This window comes from Polistes dominula, unplaced genomic scaffold (genome assembly GCF_049000335.1).
Source record: "Polistes dominula isolate Pdom_NZ unplaced genomic scaffold, Pdom_raw_medaka contig_82, whole genome shotgun sequence".
Lineage (NCBI taxonomy): Eukaryota > Metazoa > Arthropoda > Insecta > Hymenoptera > Vespidae > Polistes > Polistes dominula.
The window spans coordinates 2,561,647-2,578,109 of record NW_028301046.1 but is presented as its reverse complement, the minus strand read 5'-3'; the positions used below and the strand labels follow the sequence as shown (position 1 = coordinate 2,578,109).

The 16,463-nt window shown below is 34.8% G+C and overlaps 1 protein-coding gene across 1 annotated transcript in view; it reads left to right on the top strand.

The window, feature by feature from the left end:
• Positions 1-8,889: 8,889 nt before the first annotated feature.
• The window catches only part of unc-13 (protein unc13 homolog), an 88,838-nt gene continuing 81,264 nt past the window's right edge, over positions 8,890-16,463 (top strand). The window contains 1 exon segment of the mRNA XM_089175113.1: positions 8,890-10,191. The gene's annotated coding sequence lies outside the window, so the exon portion shown is untranslated.

Sequence of the window (16,463 nt, the reverse complement as noted above, 5' to 3'; positions counted from 1 at the left end):
GCTTTAGTTTTTCTTACGAACAAATATATCGTTCTATGTTGCTTATTAACGAGACTTATTCTTACGATGCACTAATGAGGAAGCTTTTCTTTTGTTTACTTTTGCTTTTAGTACCTCTGTGCATTTGGCTCAACTACCATTCGGTTATGGAAAATGACTTGGATTTTCTTTCTACACAACATTCATTTCTTCTTCATTCTGTACACATATATATATATATATAATATATATATTATATACAATACTTTTAGCACGATATACTTTATTAATTTTATAATTAAATAAAATATTATATCTTTCATAAAATGTGATATTAATTAATATTTATAAAGACTGATAAAGTCGATTTAATTAACAATAAATAAAAGAATGTATCAACATCATCGTATATTATACGATTTACGCGTGAAATAAAGAAATGATAACTTGATATACGAAAAAAAGAAAAAAGTTAGAACAAATCAGTAGTATCACCTTGATAGTTAAAGAGTACCTACTTGTTTTTATTATGCTTTAATCATAGTTATCGTAGAACGCAAACCACTATGATAAGCCGGTACGCGTCGGACCCTTCGTCATACTCTTTTCTCGATAAGAATCACCCTTCGCATTTATACGACACATCGCGCTAGCTCCTTCGTTGCTTCATGAAGAGTCAAGAGCTTTTTTCTCCCCTCCCCCCCCTCTTTCACCTTCTCTCCCTCCTCTTTTCATATCTTGTCGGCTTACAGTTTTCGCGGAATGACGTTCCATAAATTTTTACAAGCAGTAAAACCTGAACTCGTTTGTGACCTTCTTTCCTTTTCCACGATCCCACTAGGTCATTGCACGAACTTTTTCATCGATCAACGCCCTTTTTTTTATTATTATTATTATTTTTTCTTGTTGTTGTTCCTTTTTCATATAAATATGTCAGATGCAACTAAATCCTTTACGTTTAATGGTTTTATTTTGATTTGTTTGTTTTCTCAAAATAACGTGAAAAAAATCTGAGAAACTTTGATGTGATATATCACCATGAACAAATAAATATCTGATATGGAAAGATTGATAGATAAAGATAAAGTAATAAGGAAAATAAACTACGAGTGTTTACTAAGAGTAGTACACGTTGAACAACGAAGACACATTAGTTTTCCTTCTGGATTATAACTTTAAACCTATTATCTTTACCTAGCTTCTGAAATCAGAACGAGACTCGACTTTAACCGTTTCTGGTTATATCCTCTGATACGAACACTGGATCGTGCTTTAATTACAGAAACTTCCGAAACTCACGGACCATTGCACTCGTTTCTCTCTCCCTCTCTCCCTCTCTCTCTCTTTCTTTCTGTCTAAAGCACCCAGTAACTCTTTTGATTTTATCCGGCTCTTTGGTCTTTCGTAGTAAAGTGTATTGTAATATAATGCTGGTCTTTTACGTATTGTTTTTAAAATCATATCAAGAAAACTAAAGATTTTCTGTAAACACAGGTAAAAACAAAACACCTGGCTTTATATTACGATCAATAAATTCATAATTTGTAGGCGATAAAATTAATATGTAGTTCTTTCTTTATTTTATTTCCTGCTTGAATACGTTATCGATCTTAGTGAAAGAAAACTCCAATCGGAAATTGGGGGGAAGCGATATCCCGTTGTTAAAAAAAAACGAAGTTCCTTATTGCGTGATTTCACTACGATCTTTATCAAAAACAAAAGCTGTACCCATCGATTAACTATAGGGGGAGGATTCTTCTGCTATTGGTCGATACTATTCAAAATCTCCTTCCCTCTCCAAAGAGGTGTTACTTATTTATGATATAAATATGTGAGAGTTTCTTAGTCTATCAGTTCTTAATCTGTATCAGTCTGTATATCTGTTTGTTTGTATCGGTTCCTTAGTCCTTAGTTCTCAGTTCAATAATTATACTTTCAGTCTGTTATATTTGTCAGTTTATCAGTTTATTAATCAATCAGTCGGTCTTATATTCATAACTATTTTGTATTTTGTATTTTTGTAACCACGTCACTTGTTTGTAAACCTTTTGTAAATACCGCTCAACATCACATCATCATAATTTAATAAATTATATCATTCATCATCAGTTAAATTATATTTCTCTGTCTGAAGCCCACAATTTCGAAGATTTTCTTTCAACAAAATGAATTTTAAATAATAACTTTATGAAAGAATTTCAATGATTGACTCTCAACTTGTATGTCTGTGCGTTGAACAGAGTAGAATGTAAATAGACAAAAATTTTGTTATAATTGAGAAAGTTGAGAAAAGATGAAAGTCGAATAATGGATTTAAAGTAAAAAAAAAAAAGAAAGAGAATAATTATAAGAAGATAAAATTATTTCAAAATTATTTAGACCAAATTTAATTACTTTTCAACTAATATTGAAATTGAATACGATAATATAATCGAAACCAAGTCGATTTAATATAATAACATCGGAAGAAAACGTGAGAAAAAAAAAACAGAAAAAAACGTATTTGTTCGTAAGGTTTAATTTCATAGTTTCTCTCATAATGCGAACCGAAATATCTTTACCCATGAAAGAATTTGAAATCGGCTTTAAAGTTTTATAATGCGATAATGCATCTTCTATGGAAGTAGAGAAACTTCAACTTTTCGGGTTTGTATTATTATTTCTCGAGCAGAGTGGAAAGTTTTCCCCAGTGCGTACCGTTACTTCAATGTGTACCTACTCAAAATGTGAATAAAAATATGAGAATCGGACTCGTACAGAATTTTATATTTTCCATATTAACAAATTGACAAGTTATCGTTTCTAATATTAGTTAACATTTCAAATATACATTTGCTCATTCTTAGCACAGATTATCAAGTAATGAATTATCGAAGATAAACTTTCTTGTTCATCATAACGTTGTGAATTATTCGCGCGTCGAATCTCTCGGATAAAAAAAAAAAAGAAAAAAAAGACATTTTCTTCCAACGATCTTTCCTATCCGTAACTTTACTTTATCCTTCAGGATTATTACTTCCCAGGATGAGAAGAAAGAAAGAGAAAAAGTTTGTAAGAACGGACGAGAGAGTACTTATTTCTTAGACTCTTTGTAGACTAATAAGAAAAAAAGTGTTAGGGAGAAGCTCAGGGGGAGGTTAGTGGGTGGTTGAAAGGGTCGTTATTCTAATTTCGGTAACGATCCGTGCATGCACGCATGTGCAACGCGCATCCTGCTCGCTTAAACGAACATCTCCTTCGTGTCTCGTGCTTTTCCACATTGTGCATCGTGCATCGTGCATCGTGCAATTCGCCATGCAGGATGTTCGAGCACGTTGCTGGATGTGTCGCGACAAATACGAGCAAAGAAAAACAACAAGAGAAAAATATTAACCTACAGTCCATTGTTTATTTTTCTTTCATCAATATCATGTATCATCACATCGAACAAACTATATATATATATATATATCAATCCCTTCAAGTAAAAAAATAAAAAAATAAAAATAAAGCTCCCTTTCGTCCTATACAAATGTAAAATATTCTCAACATTAATCGAACGATGCCTATATATTTTTATTATATCTCTTCTTCTATTTTCTTTGGTTACGATCTATCAAGCTCGTACGACATTTTCTTTGTATTTTATTCTTCCCGAACGTTATTCGTACCGATTCATGGGGAAAAAAGAAGAAGAAAAAAAAATGAGCCCTTTCTCAGTTGTTCTATTGCTTCCGATTACGATCCCTGGCGTAATCGACGGATGGTCGTTCGAGGGTCACACCGAAAATAAATCGAAAACGATAAATAGTGTTGTCTCTTCTTAACCAAACTTATTTGAGCGTTACTTTCTCTTTCAAATAAATAAGTTAGTATTAAGGTACATTGGTATCAATTATTCAACCCATTTAAAACTGTATAATACATGCAAATATGATTAACAAACAAGAAAACACATACAAAAGTATGAGATATTCTTTGACGGATTCGTAAGGTTGTGGTAGAAAAGAATGATAGGACATTTGATAGGACATTGGATAGGACATTCGATAGGACATTCTATAGGATATTCGATAGGGATATTTGGATTTGTGAAAGGAATTCTTATAAACCCGCATGCATCTCTCTCTTTTTGCCATGTAAATCTGATCAGAGCAAAATAGTTAGAGGCAACGCACCCAACCACCCTTTTGAGATTACTCGTTCATGCGCTCACACATTCGCACCTTGGAAATAGATAGATAGATAGATAGATATATATATATAAAGAAGAGTTGATAAAGAGAGACAGACATAAAAGAGTAGACACATATGTACACACATTGAGAGCGGCATAAAAAGTAGGCCAGCTCGAACAACCGTATGGAACCACTTTTAAAGATCTCAGCAAATAGAGATATTTCTAGTTGCATATGCCGATAATTCTCCGAGCATATAGATTAGTATGTTTTTTCATCAATACCATGGAAACACGATTTTACGCGATAGAGAAGGTACCGTTGTGTTGTCTTCCGTATCTCTCACTTTCCAATATTATCATCGTTGATCTCCTCCCCATCGAATATGTAATTATTTTCTAATCATGTGTAGGTTGTTTTACTCTAAAAAGAAAAAATTATTATAGCAAAATGATTCGTTTAAAGAAAGATTATTATAACATTAACGTAATACGTTCTCATATGAAGAAACTCGAGACCCCGTAAGTCAACCGTTTCGTAGAGCATATAGGGTATACATATATATATATATATAGGTATATAGTAATAGACGAGGTTGAAGCACGTGCTAGAAAAACGTTTAGTTTCGGTAACATAGAAATACGATATGTGAAAGTAATCGCAGTATAGCACTTTCAAATCGCATTATCGATATTTATGCAAATTGCATTTATTATATACACTTGTATATTATCCGTACGGTTACTCAAAACATTTTATAATATTTAAAGGCTTTACTTTACCCCCCTTGACGTTTTATTATAAATTCCTTCATAGAATTTATCCTTACACTGTTTGTAGTATTTATACCGACCGGTGTGCAATGCTTGATCCGCCATCTTCCTTGAACTCAACCTCAAAGGTTACCTTCGGTGGCTAAGAGCGAGTAACGTTTCCCACTTCCACTACTATCTGTCTCTCTCTCTCTCTTTCTCTTTCTCTTTCTCTGCTTTTCTCGTTTCTTCGTCTACACCATCCTCCAGGAAAATCAATATAGGGTGCTGGGGTTATACGATGTGGTAGTTACTACTACCACACTTTCCCTCTGATACGCTCAGATACACATAGGGTCCAACCAGTTCTCTTTTCCAAACGACCTTCCACGTTCATATATTCCGTTTTCGTTTTCATTCTCCAGTTCTGGGGTTTATTTCCCAACAAATGATACTTCTCTATTCGAAAGAACCTGTCTATCCTCGAGAGAGAACGAAGGAATATGGTCGTGTGTCGGTTTATCACGTGGAACCTAATCGGCCATCAACGGTGACCAAGCGATACTATGATTCCGTTCATTCACAGTTTACGCTCTTGCCAATATCATTGAATGGATTATACGTGACAGAAGATATTAAGCGTTATATCATTTTTGCGATTTCCTATATCGGAGGGAAAAAGACACATATTTCTCAAGAGACTCTTTTTACAGAGGGGAAAAAAAAACTTTTAGAAATATACTTTCTTTTTTATTTATATTTAATAACTTTTGGACAAGGAATACTCTGTTTTCTTGCTAATGGACAACTAAAATTTACAAATAGGAATATATATATATACATATATATATATATATATATATATATATATATATATATATATATATATATATAGCAAGGGATTATAAATGATATAAATGGATAATGTAATACATATGTGTTTTAAATTTTTAAATATTCAAGTTTGTCAAGCACGCGAGGTAGAACAGGTTGTTAGGAAACGATTGTCTCTTTTATTTTACTATCATGAAAAGAACATCCCTTCCTACTTTAAGGTAGTAAATACCCGTCTACCATTAGTGGCAGGCATCGAAACATGTAATGTTCGCGGACTCTCGAGTTCCCTTCAAAACTATTCGTTCAAACTAATGTACATACTCGGGTATCATCATTTTTCGTTCGCGCTTTCCTCGTCAAACTGTAATAGCGTTCGAAGGAAAGAAAGAGAAAGAGAGAGATAGATATAAAAGGAGGCTAAAGGAAAGATCGGTACGGCACTGTGTCATGCGCTTTACCCCAACACTTCTCTGTCCGTGTTGCGACGTAAATTTTGCTGATGTCAATGAACCCTCGTGCGAATCGAATAAATTATTTATTTATCAACGAACTACCTACACCAACGTACTATCTCCTTATATCTCTCATTTATCGTTTATGATATCTTGCTATTCGTTTTAAAACTGATAACAAAAAAACATACGTTTCAAATCGAACATGTTTAATATGAATATTCTTTTAAATCATATTACACATTTTATTAGATAAAAAAAGAGATAATAATACAAATTTATCATCACATTGAAAGTTATAAATAATATGAAAAATATTAGAAGTCCAAGTTGAGTATAAGCACCGGATATACGGCCCTGGATCATGCGCCATAGAGAGAAAGCCGAGAACGATGGTGGTGCGCTCTCGAAAGGTTGATCGGGCAGTGGGTGGGTTTGGCCAGGTACCCGTGCCCAATGGAACGAGAGAGAAGGATAGAAAAATAGAGAGGGGTTGAAATACAAAAGGGAGCAAGAGAGAGAGAGTGAGAGAGAGGGAGAGAAAAAAGGGTGGAAACTCTTGAGGGGAGTCGTCCGATTGAGAGAGAGAGAGAGAGAGAGAGAGAGAGAGAGAGAGAAGGAGGGAGAGAGTAGGCTAGTAGCGACGTACACGTTGTGCCAGCCGGCAGTAGAGAAAGCCGTGCTTGACGCGGCCTACACGGCTGGCCGTAGTAGTGCGTGCGTCTCCGAGCTTCCTCTTCCTCATCCTCCTTTTCTCTCCTACCTCTCTCGTTCCTACTTCGTTCCTACTCCTTCTGCTCTTCGAGGGGGGGGGGGGAGGTTCTCACTTTATTTCTAGTTCTTTGCTTCTTCTTCTTCCTTTCTTATATTTCAAGGAGCCTACTACTACGTTTCGTCGTCGTTGGTGTTCTCTCGGTAAAAATTGCGCGCTCGCGCTCGCGCAAAAACCACAGGTTAAAAAGAGAGAGAGAGAGAGAGAGAGAGAGAGATAGATGAATAAATGGATAGAAAGAAAGGGTAAAGAGAAGAGGGGCAAAGAGGGCGGAAGCGTGCCGATTTAAGGCGCATGTGAGAGTGTGGTTTTAGTGTACGTCGTGTGTGTTTGTACGACGAGGGTGCGTGTGGCAAGCTCGCGTCACACCGCTATATACGGGCACCAGTGCTGCCGAACACGGTTTTCTGTAGTCATACCGGAGGACGTTGTCGTCGTTCAAGTATACGAAGCACGCGTATGCATCGAGAACCGCGCGTTTTTTCGCGATTAAAATCGTCAATGGAAGAGAAAAGGAAATAAAAGTCCCACGGTGGTTTCGTTCAACACTCTTATCATCCCTTATAGGCATCGTTGATTATCATCGTTACTTTACAAAATAAAAATGTTTCTTTATATTTTCTTTTTCAATGAGATAAATGGACTATCGCGAGTGTTCGCGAGAAGCAAGTAGTGTGAAATGAACCAAGGGGGGTTTGAAGATAATCGATGAATGTTCGTGAATACGATCGGAATTTCTCGCTAAATTAGGAAACGAAAATTAGGCAACGTTCTCCGCCGCTTCCCCCTCCCCTCCCCCCTTTTACTCGCTCGGAATGTTTCGGAATCTACGACGTGATGGAAACAGTCGGAATTCTACGCTCGCGAAGAGAACGTTCGTTTCCAGCTACGGAGGGTGAAATCGATCGAGTAGTAGTAGCGTGCTTCTCTGTCCTCCTGGAAACGTGGAAATGCCGAGGGAAAATATGTCGGGAAGGTCGGCGGCCGGTTATCGCGTAGCCGGTTACACTAACCGGTTGCTGGTTCTCGTAAACTGAACCCTTTCTCTAAGCGTGATTTCTTATTCGCAAGAATAACGATTATTCTTTTTCATCTTAACGTGTTATGTTAGTTAATGTTTCATCTAAACGTGTTAATTAACGTGGTGTGTCAGAATCTTTCAATTTTTGCTTTGAAAACAACTCGTTCGTACCATTTTTTTGGACAACTAATGCGAGTTAACGTTCGTTCGTTTTAATTCGTGGGGAAACCAACGTGACCAAAAAATTCATCTCTCTCTCTCTCTCTCTCTTTCTCTCTCTCTCTAATTTATCTACTTTACTTACTTTTTATTTTCCCCCAGTTTAAGTAAATCAGCTTTGTATGTGCAACCACCCAAGGGTTTCATAATTTTCTCCTTCTTCTCACTCTCTCTCTCTCTCTCTCTCTCTCTCTCTTATATTTTTCCTTACTTTTCTTGATGAAAACTTATTACGTTCAAAATCTTATTATGAAGCATCGACCGAGAATAGTACTTTGACTGTCGTCGAGAAAGTGTCCATTGTCCGAATGATTAATCGTCCTTGGTACCGCGACGGCGAGCCTCGAACTCGTACGCTCTTGAACTTTGATAATCTCCAGGGAGAACGTGTAAACACGAATCGAAATTTTCTATAGTACGTGGAATAAATAAAAAAACACACACACACACAAAAATAACTCAGAAAGAAATTGGATTTGACAAATGATCGAGTTTTCCAAAATTTAGCAAACGTGATGTGCCTTGTAAACGATAAAAATGTAATTTTTGTGAATTGGTAAAAATAAAACGACTCGGGAAAAGTAAGAGAGAGAGAGAGAGAGAGAGAGAAAAAAGAGAGATAGAGGGAAGATGACAAAAAGTTAGTGCGCGACTCACGTGTTCTGTTTCACCGGTAACGTGATCTCACCGGTGACGATTTAAATTTTTCCAGTGAGGAGGATCAACCTGTGTGAAAACATCGTTGCAACGAGAAAAAGAAGAAGAAGAAGAAGAAGAAGCATAATCAAATTAAAGTGAACTCGACAAAATTTCTTTAATTTTCTTCTATAACGTGATAACAGACTCTTATCAACGTTTATCAACTTTATTATCCATTTTTCTTCTTCTTCTTATTATTATCATAACTCGTGTTTCATCTTTAAACGTGTGGATCATACTCAGTCACGAAATTGCATTCACGAAAAAGCTGGAAAAGAAGAAGAAGAAGAAGAAGAAGAAAGAAGAAGATACGTTAAAGTGGACAAAAAAGAAAGAAGAAGAAGAAGAAGAAGCAAAGAAATCTTTCTTTCTCATGAAAAGATGGATACTAGAGTGGAGGATAGTGGATATATCACGTGACATATCGACCCGAAAGCGAGAGGATTTAAATTGAATTTCATTCTGGGCGCACGCGAATTCGCGACGACACGGTTTTACGTGCATGTGAAGAGAAGCGGGCGAGCGCGTGCGCCTGTATGTTTTATCGTGTGTTATCATTATCTATTCTTCGATGACCTAACGTGAAGTGAGAAGTAAAATAAAAAAGAGAAAGATAATAAAAAGAAAAGGAATATATATATATATATATGAAATAATATAGGCATACAAATTATAATATGATATATATATATATATGTATATATATTATATATATACTATATATACACATCGTTTACCAAATGGTTTAAATCTCATGCGTGTTTCCGAGTGTAAACTCGAATATCTTTAATAATCTATATCAACGTTATTTGCATATATGTGTATAAGTGCGTATGATCGTGTCATCGGCTTTACGAAGAAAAAAATAAAGCCTGATTGATGATGATGATGATGATGATGATCAACGACCAAAACGAATTTTGTCAATTATACTATTAAATCGTTCGACTTTCGACGTTCGATTATTGTATATGTTTTAAGCTGATTCCTCTTTATGGTCTCTGTTTGATCTACCTCTTATAGATAAAAAAAAAGAAAAAAAGGGAGAAAAAAAGGTGAAGGTACAAAGGAGAGAGAAAGAAAACAAATAAACAAACAAACAAAAATTAGAAAACGTCGACAACGAAAGAGCGGTGAACGGCCTAAAATATGAATATGCATATACGTGAGAAGGTGCAGTGACTCGAGAAGCACGCTGCTCTATGATAGTGTGTGTCAGTGTCGTACCTGTTTAAATTCATCGTTAATACATTCTTCTTCCGATAGGAAAGTAATATAATCTCTCTCTAGTGCCGTATCAGAGGTAAGAGTAATGATTTAATTAAAATTAAGCGAAACCGTCAATGGTGCTGATCAATTTCCATGGTTCATCTTCAAGGATAGATTAAAACTTCAGACTTTACTAAGAGTCTTCTTTAAAATTGTTTCGAGACTCCTTCATCGTTGTGAATCACCCACATGGAATACACTTTGGATCAAATTTCACGCGTTTTAGTTGTCTCATTTTAGGTATATCAAACACGTTGAAGATATTATCGAGTATTTTCTCATTCCACTTCTATCCCATCTTCTTCAAGTGTGTAAAGAAAACACGTACGACAAAACAATGTATAATATATATATACATACATACATACATACACACATAAACGATAATACTTTCCAATAGTTTGCGTATTTTGATTCTAAAGATTTTCTATGCTTAACTAAACTATATTTATTCGATTTGAGAGTAAAATCAAATATATTATAGATATCTGATATCACACAGTAATGGTCTTTGACGTTAAACGAAATGGAATTCAATTATTTACCCAAAGTTCTTTCTTCCATTTGGTACGGAGATGTGCTTTTTTTTTTTCTTTTAACGTTGCTGCGAATTTCTTTAACTCGATTAAAATCTCCATCTATTTATTCGATTACCCCTTCATTTTCATGGCTAGTATTGGATTAGAACATCGGACCCAGTTATAGATATATCGATTCCGTGCGTTCAATACATTTATCTTTTTTTGTTCTCTCTCTTTCTCTCTACATTGTTCCACACCTGGTATAGGAAGCAAATAATACAGTGGACGATAACTCGTCGATGTATAGAAAAAAAAAAAAGAACATTTTTTGTACAAAACTCTGGGTCCATCTCTGTTTGTTCTCTTTTTTTCGTTCTCACGCTTCGTTCCACGTCGTTTCTTTCGTTCAAAAAAAAAAAAATAAAATAAAATAAAATAAAATAAAAAAAATGAATATGACCTGTCGTTGAGGGGTCAAAAACGATATTTCACTTTATCGTACATTTTTTTCTATTTTATTTCTCTCTGTGTCCTTTAAATAAAAGATAAAGAAGAGAACGGAAATAGGGAGGAGGGTGGGAGGAGGAAGAAAAAAAGGCATACATAAGTATTTCCAACTGATTTAACTCGGCTCAATCGGAAACGAGAACGCTTTCGAAAGGAGGGGAACTCTCGTTTTAATTCCTTTTATCGTCGAGCAACGTGTACCTACTCGAAGGATATAATGCTAAAGGTAAAAAGAAGAAAAAAAAAAGAGAGAACGTTGCTTTGTACCAATACCAAGACTTCTCTTTCGTTCGTTTAGATTCAGACTGTAAAAGATACTTAGGATTTAAGTATATATTCGTTCTACCCGATTCTCTTTTAAATATTTCCAGTTAATTCGAATGGCAACAAAGCTAAACAAAAAATAATAGTTATCCTAGTGTTTGTATTCATCTACCTGAACATACTTTTGTCTTTCAGAAGATTCTTGATCTCATTTTCTGTCTTTACTTTCCAATCGATCTGCGAGTTTATCAAATAAAACACAGAAATTTTTCATATCTTTTCATATCTCGTTCAATCTTTTAACACACACACACACACATACAGTTAACAAAATATTTATATCGTAGTAATTTAAACTCGCGTGACATATGGTACCAATAGTTCTCGAATCATAGCAGAGAAATATCGCCAAGAATTCATGTCCTAGACGACACACACAAAAAAAACGAGCTGATTCGTGCCAAAAACACTTGTTGGTTGGCATAGTTCACCGTTTGCACATTTATCACTGACTTACTCTGAGTACTCAAACGACTTAACTCGAGCCAATTTTTATATGATAATTGGTAACAAAACAGGATCTTTCAACGATTGCACTTTAAAAAATAAATCATTACCAATCTGACTTGTTACACTTAATTTGATAAAGTCAGTTTGAAGCCAATCGTTTTCGAAACTATCACGTGATAATTCGCTCACAGTGCCAAGTAAAAGGTATATTAACCTTTTGACTGCTAAAAGCGTATATATACGCTTTCGCAAGTCCATCAATATATATGAAAGGCGTATTTATCCGCTCTCACAAATCCATCAATATATACGAAAAACGTGCGAAAATCGCGCCTTCATATTAATGGATTTGTTCGAGAGCGTGCCGCAGTCAAAGGGTTAAGTTCTTTATTCAAGTATGCTTAGTACATAATTTCTTGCAAAAACAATTTCATTCAGAGGTAGAAAAAAAAAAAAAGAAAGAAAAAACACCGATACACTTAACGGGATCATCGATTTGACCGATCTATTTCGATACGAACCCCATTAAGATCGTAACTTGAACATTTTCCAAAGACTCTGATATCTTTTATCTTGGAAACATCGATGTCTAAATGGGGGAAAGAAAAGAAAAAATTGAAGAAGATAGAATTACACGTTTTGTAACATTAGACTTTGTTCGAGTCACCTAACGGGTTATAATACCCTGTTACACTTATCAACATGAAGTCCTTGATTGTTAAGATTTGTTTTTTTTTTTTTTCTTAACAACTACTACTACTCTTACCAGAAGAGAGAGTTATTGACTCGTTTCGTCAAAAAGCTGACTGTAAATGAAACTTTACTTCGTATACACCTCGTATACCTCGCTCGCCTATGACCTCGTGTTTTAAATATTTGCAATCGATACCACGCGATCTCGCGAGTCGTTGACTCCTCTTCCGGACCGACACTCGAGTCTGCCTCGACTCTCATCGAGTTTCAACCTACCCCCACCCTCATCCCACTTTTCTTCCTTACTCTTCGATCTATATTCTCTCTCTCTCTCTCTCTCTCTCTCTCTCTTTCTCGTTTTTTTTTCTATCCAGTATTGGTTCTCGACTTTAGAGAAGCCTCATCCTGACGTCAGAGGCCGCTCTCGCATTGAACGAGATCCGATACGATATCGCAACGGCGCAGCACCACGTCGTTCTTCGTCGTCTTCCTCGTTCAACAAAATCAGACATCTAACGAAAATTTTCACCAACGTTTCTCTCCCTCTCTCTCTCTCTCTCTCTCTCTTACTTCTCTCTTACTTCTTGATATCTCTCTTTCTCTTCTACTTCTACTTCTTCTTCTTCTTCGTTTCCTTTATACTGTTAAAGATGGTCCGATCGATCATTTTATTTTCACATTGAGAACGAAGAAGATTGTGATGGGACTCCTCGATGGGTCGATCCGATATCAAATAGTTTCACAAACGTATTATATAACATACTTTTGTTTCTATTCCTTACGAAAGATCTTCAAATCGTTTGCCAACTTTCCGGACAGACATCTCGTATTCGATCTACGATTCTATAAGTAGATATATATATATATAGTAGAGAATGTATTTCAATGATTTGTCAATCATTTGATTTGTAATATGAACGTTGCTTTTATTATTTCTTATTTATACGGAACTCGTTATCGTTATCGTTTGATATATAAATTTTTCTCTGATTTATCTCTATTTTTGTAAGTTTTTTTTATATATATATAGGTCAAAGGTGGTTTGTTATTTTATTTGTAAATTTATTTTCCATTAAATTTTATTGATCCACGTAAAGAAATAAATTTATAAAATACGAGAGTGATATATATATATAAAACGAGGAGGATCGAATTTAATGGAAACGTTCAACTTGTTAAAATTGAATGCCATATAAATGAACTATTTTTAATTTTAGCATTGCAAATCTCATTCGTATAGAAATTTTGGATATTATTCGTCAACCCTTTTTATTGATCTTTCGACCATCTGATACAGAGACCATCATTTATGACGTTTCCATTCTTATTTTGATCCGAAAAGACGACGTTAAAGGGGAGAATGAAAATTGGATTCTTATCGGATTGACGTTTTTTTTTTTTTTTAAAAAAAGGTCACGTCGTTAATAATAATAATAATAATAATAAGAAGAAGAAGAAGAAGAAGAAGAAAAAAGTTGAACTTATGATTAAAATCGCAAACGAGTAAAATTTGATCGATTAAAATAATGTCATTATCGAAAATGATGAAAAATGAGGAAGAAAAGAAAAAAAAGAAAATAAGAAAAAATTCTAATCGACCTCTCGCTTTCGAGCATGACTCTTAAATCTTCGAACCTCGAAAATTCTCACAAACGTTTCTAGGGATTTTTTTATTTTCTCTTTCTCTTTCCCCTTTTTTCTTGTTTTACTATGGAAGACTAGATTCGTTGGCTGTTACCTTTTTAATCGTAGCTTTTCACGAAAACATGCCGTTATTGTTATCGTAAACGTACGCTAGAGCAGTAAACTCCTCCCGGTATCTCATCATTGACAATAGAGTAAAAAAAAGAATGTGAATAGCGAAAAAAAAAAAAAAAAAGAAAAAACAAACAAACGGAAAGATAGAAAAAAAAAGAGAGATCTGTGAATTCAGTAGGACTTTATTCACATACAATAGTTTTGTCGTCTCTCTTGTTTTTTGTTTTCTTCTTCCAGCCCATCTCCAGCCTTGTTTTACCGCAAAAAAAGTCTCATTTTTTTTTTATTTTTTTATTTTTTTTTTTTTCGTAGATCCCAACCCATTATATACGACCATACCTTCCCGGTCAGCATCCCTTCTTCTCACTCACAAACGACATCCTCTCTCTTTCTCTCTCTTTCTTTCTCTATTCGACCAGTTTGTTCGCGTTTCTCGCGTACCTGCAACTATCGTCTTGCTTTTTTTACTACTACTCTCACAAACAATAGTACATACGGAAAGCAGAGACTCGAAGATCAAAGGGAAGCGTCACGCGCGAGTTATATCGTGTATGTTTGCAGATTGTATTCTTCTTCCTCTTCATCTTTCCTCTCTCTTTCTCTCTTTCTCTCTTTCTTTCTTTCTTTTAACTTTTCAACTTGTGCACCCGTTTTCTTCTTACCTTTTCTTTCTCTCCTTCCATCTTTCCCTTACTCTTATTCTTTCTTTTTCTTTTGGCCAAATTTACGAGCACGTTCACCTCAAACGATACGCGAAGAAACATTGGCACAGCAAAAAAAAGAGAGAAAGAGAGAGAGAGAGAATAGAACGTTTTATGTGCAAGTAATCGAAAAAAAACGAGTAATACGAGGGCAAGTGTGTGTGTGTGTGTGTGTGTGTGTGTGTGTGTGTGTGTGTGTGTGTGTGTGTTGTATGATGAAACGTGAACTCTTCCAAGTTATCGAAGTCATTGTTCGTGTGTATATGCTCTAAATGCAACGACAAATGATCATTATGGCAACGATTGGGTGTCTGTGCCAATATATTGGCTTGTCCAAATAGTTTGTTGCCGATTTTAATGGAAAATTGAAACGCAACTCATTTAAATTTCTTTTTTATTTGGTATTATATTTATTAAATTATTTATAAATACCATTCTGTTCCACAACCTTTATGGGTAACTTCAAAATGTCATCCTTACAGAACTTTTCAGGTTTTTCAGCAAAATAACTTTACACCATCTATCGAAAATCGGTACGAACTTTTCGGATAACCTAATATTTATCTGCATTTTCATGTATATTTCATCTTTATAATTTTATTAAAACATATGTATATCTTTTTAATCTACTTTGTTTTTGGCAAACAATTTGTTGTATGCGGGTTATTAGATTCATATATTTTTTAATAATAACGTTTAGTATATTCTTTGTAAAAAATGACAGCATGTGTGTACCCACGAATATACATATGTGTAAATACGAGAGACTAGTTAGCAAAGCGCAAACGTGACAAACGACGTAATCAATTCGTTCGGGAATACAATGCTCGTCGTTCGTTATTTCACGCTGGTCCAAATACAAATACCAGCTTGGTACACCTTGTTCCTTATAAACCTTCTCTGTAATTAACTGAAGCTCGTGTTAGCACATTATGAGCTTTGCTAGATCCCTCGTTAATTATTTTACACAGTATCCATTTTCAACAAAACTATATATTAGAAAGCAAGATGGAATTTATTTAAGATCTTTTTATCTTTCATTATCATTTACTAACGTCTGACTAAAAATAAAAGTACTTTATTGATTGTCTTGAAATTTTGACACAACGTTGCAATAGTATACAGCTAAGTTTTTATTACATTAATTTATTTAGAAAATAATTAATTAATTTAAAGAAAAAGAAAAAGATACAGATAAGTCCAGTGCCATTTGTAAGCCATAGATTTCGGTAAATACGCGAAACATTTGAACATAACCTAACTCTTTATCTATAGGACTCTGTCATATTTTGGCTTACATGAGAATCTTTGAGGAAAACAGGGATTATAGAAATATTTTCAAGCATGAAGTA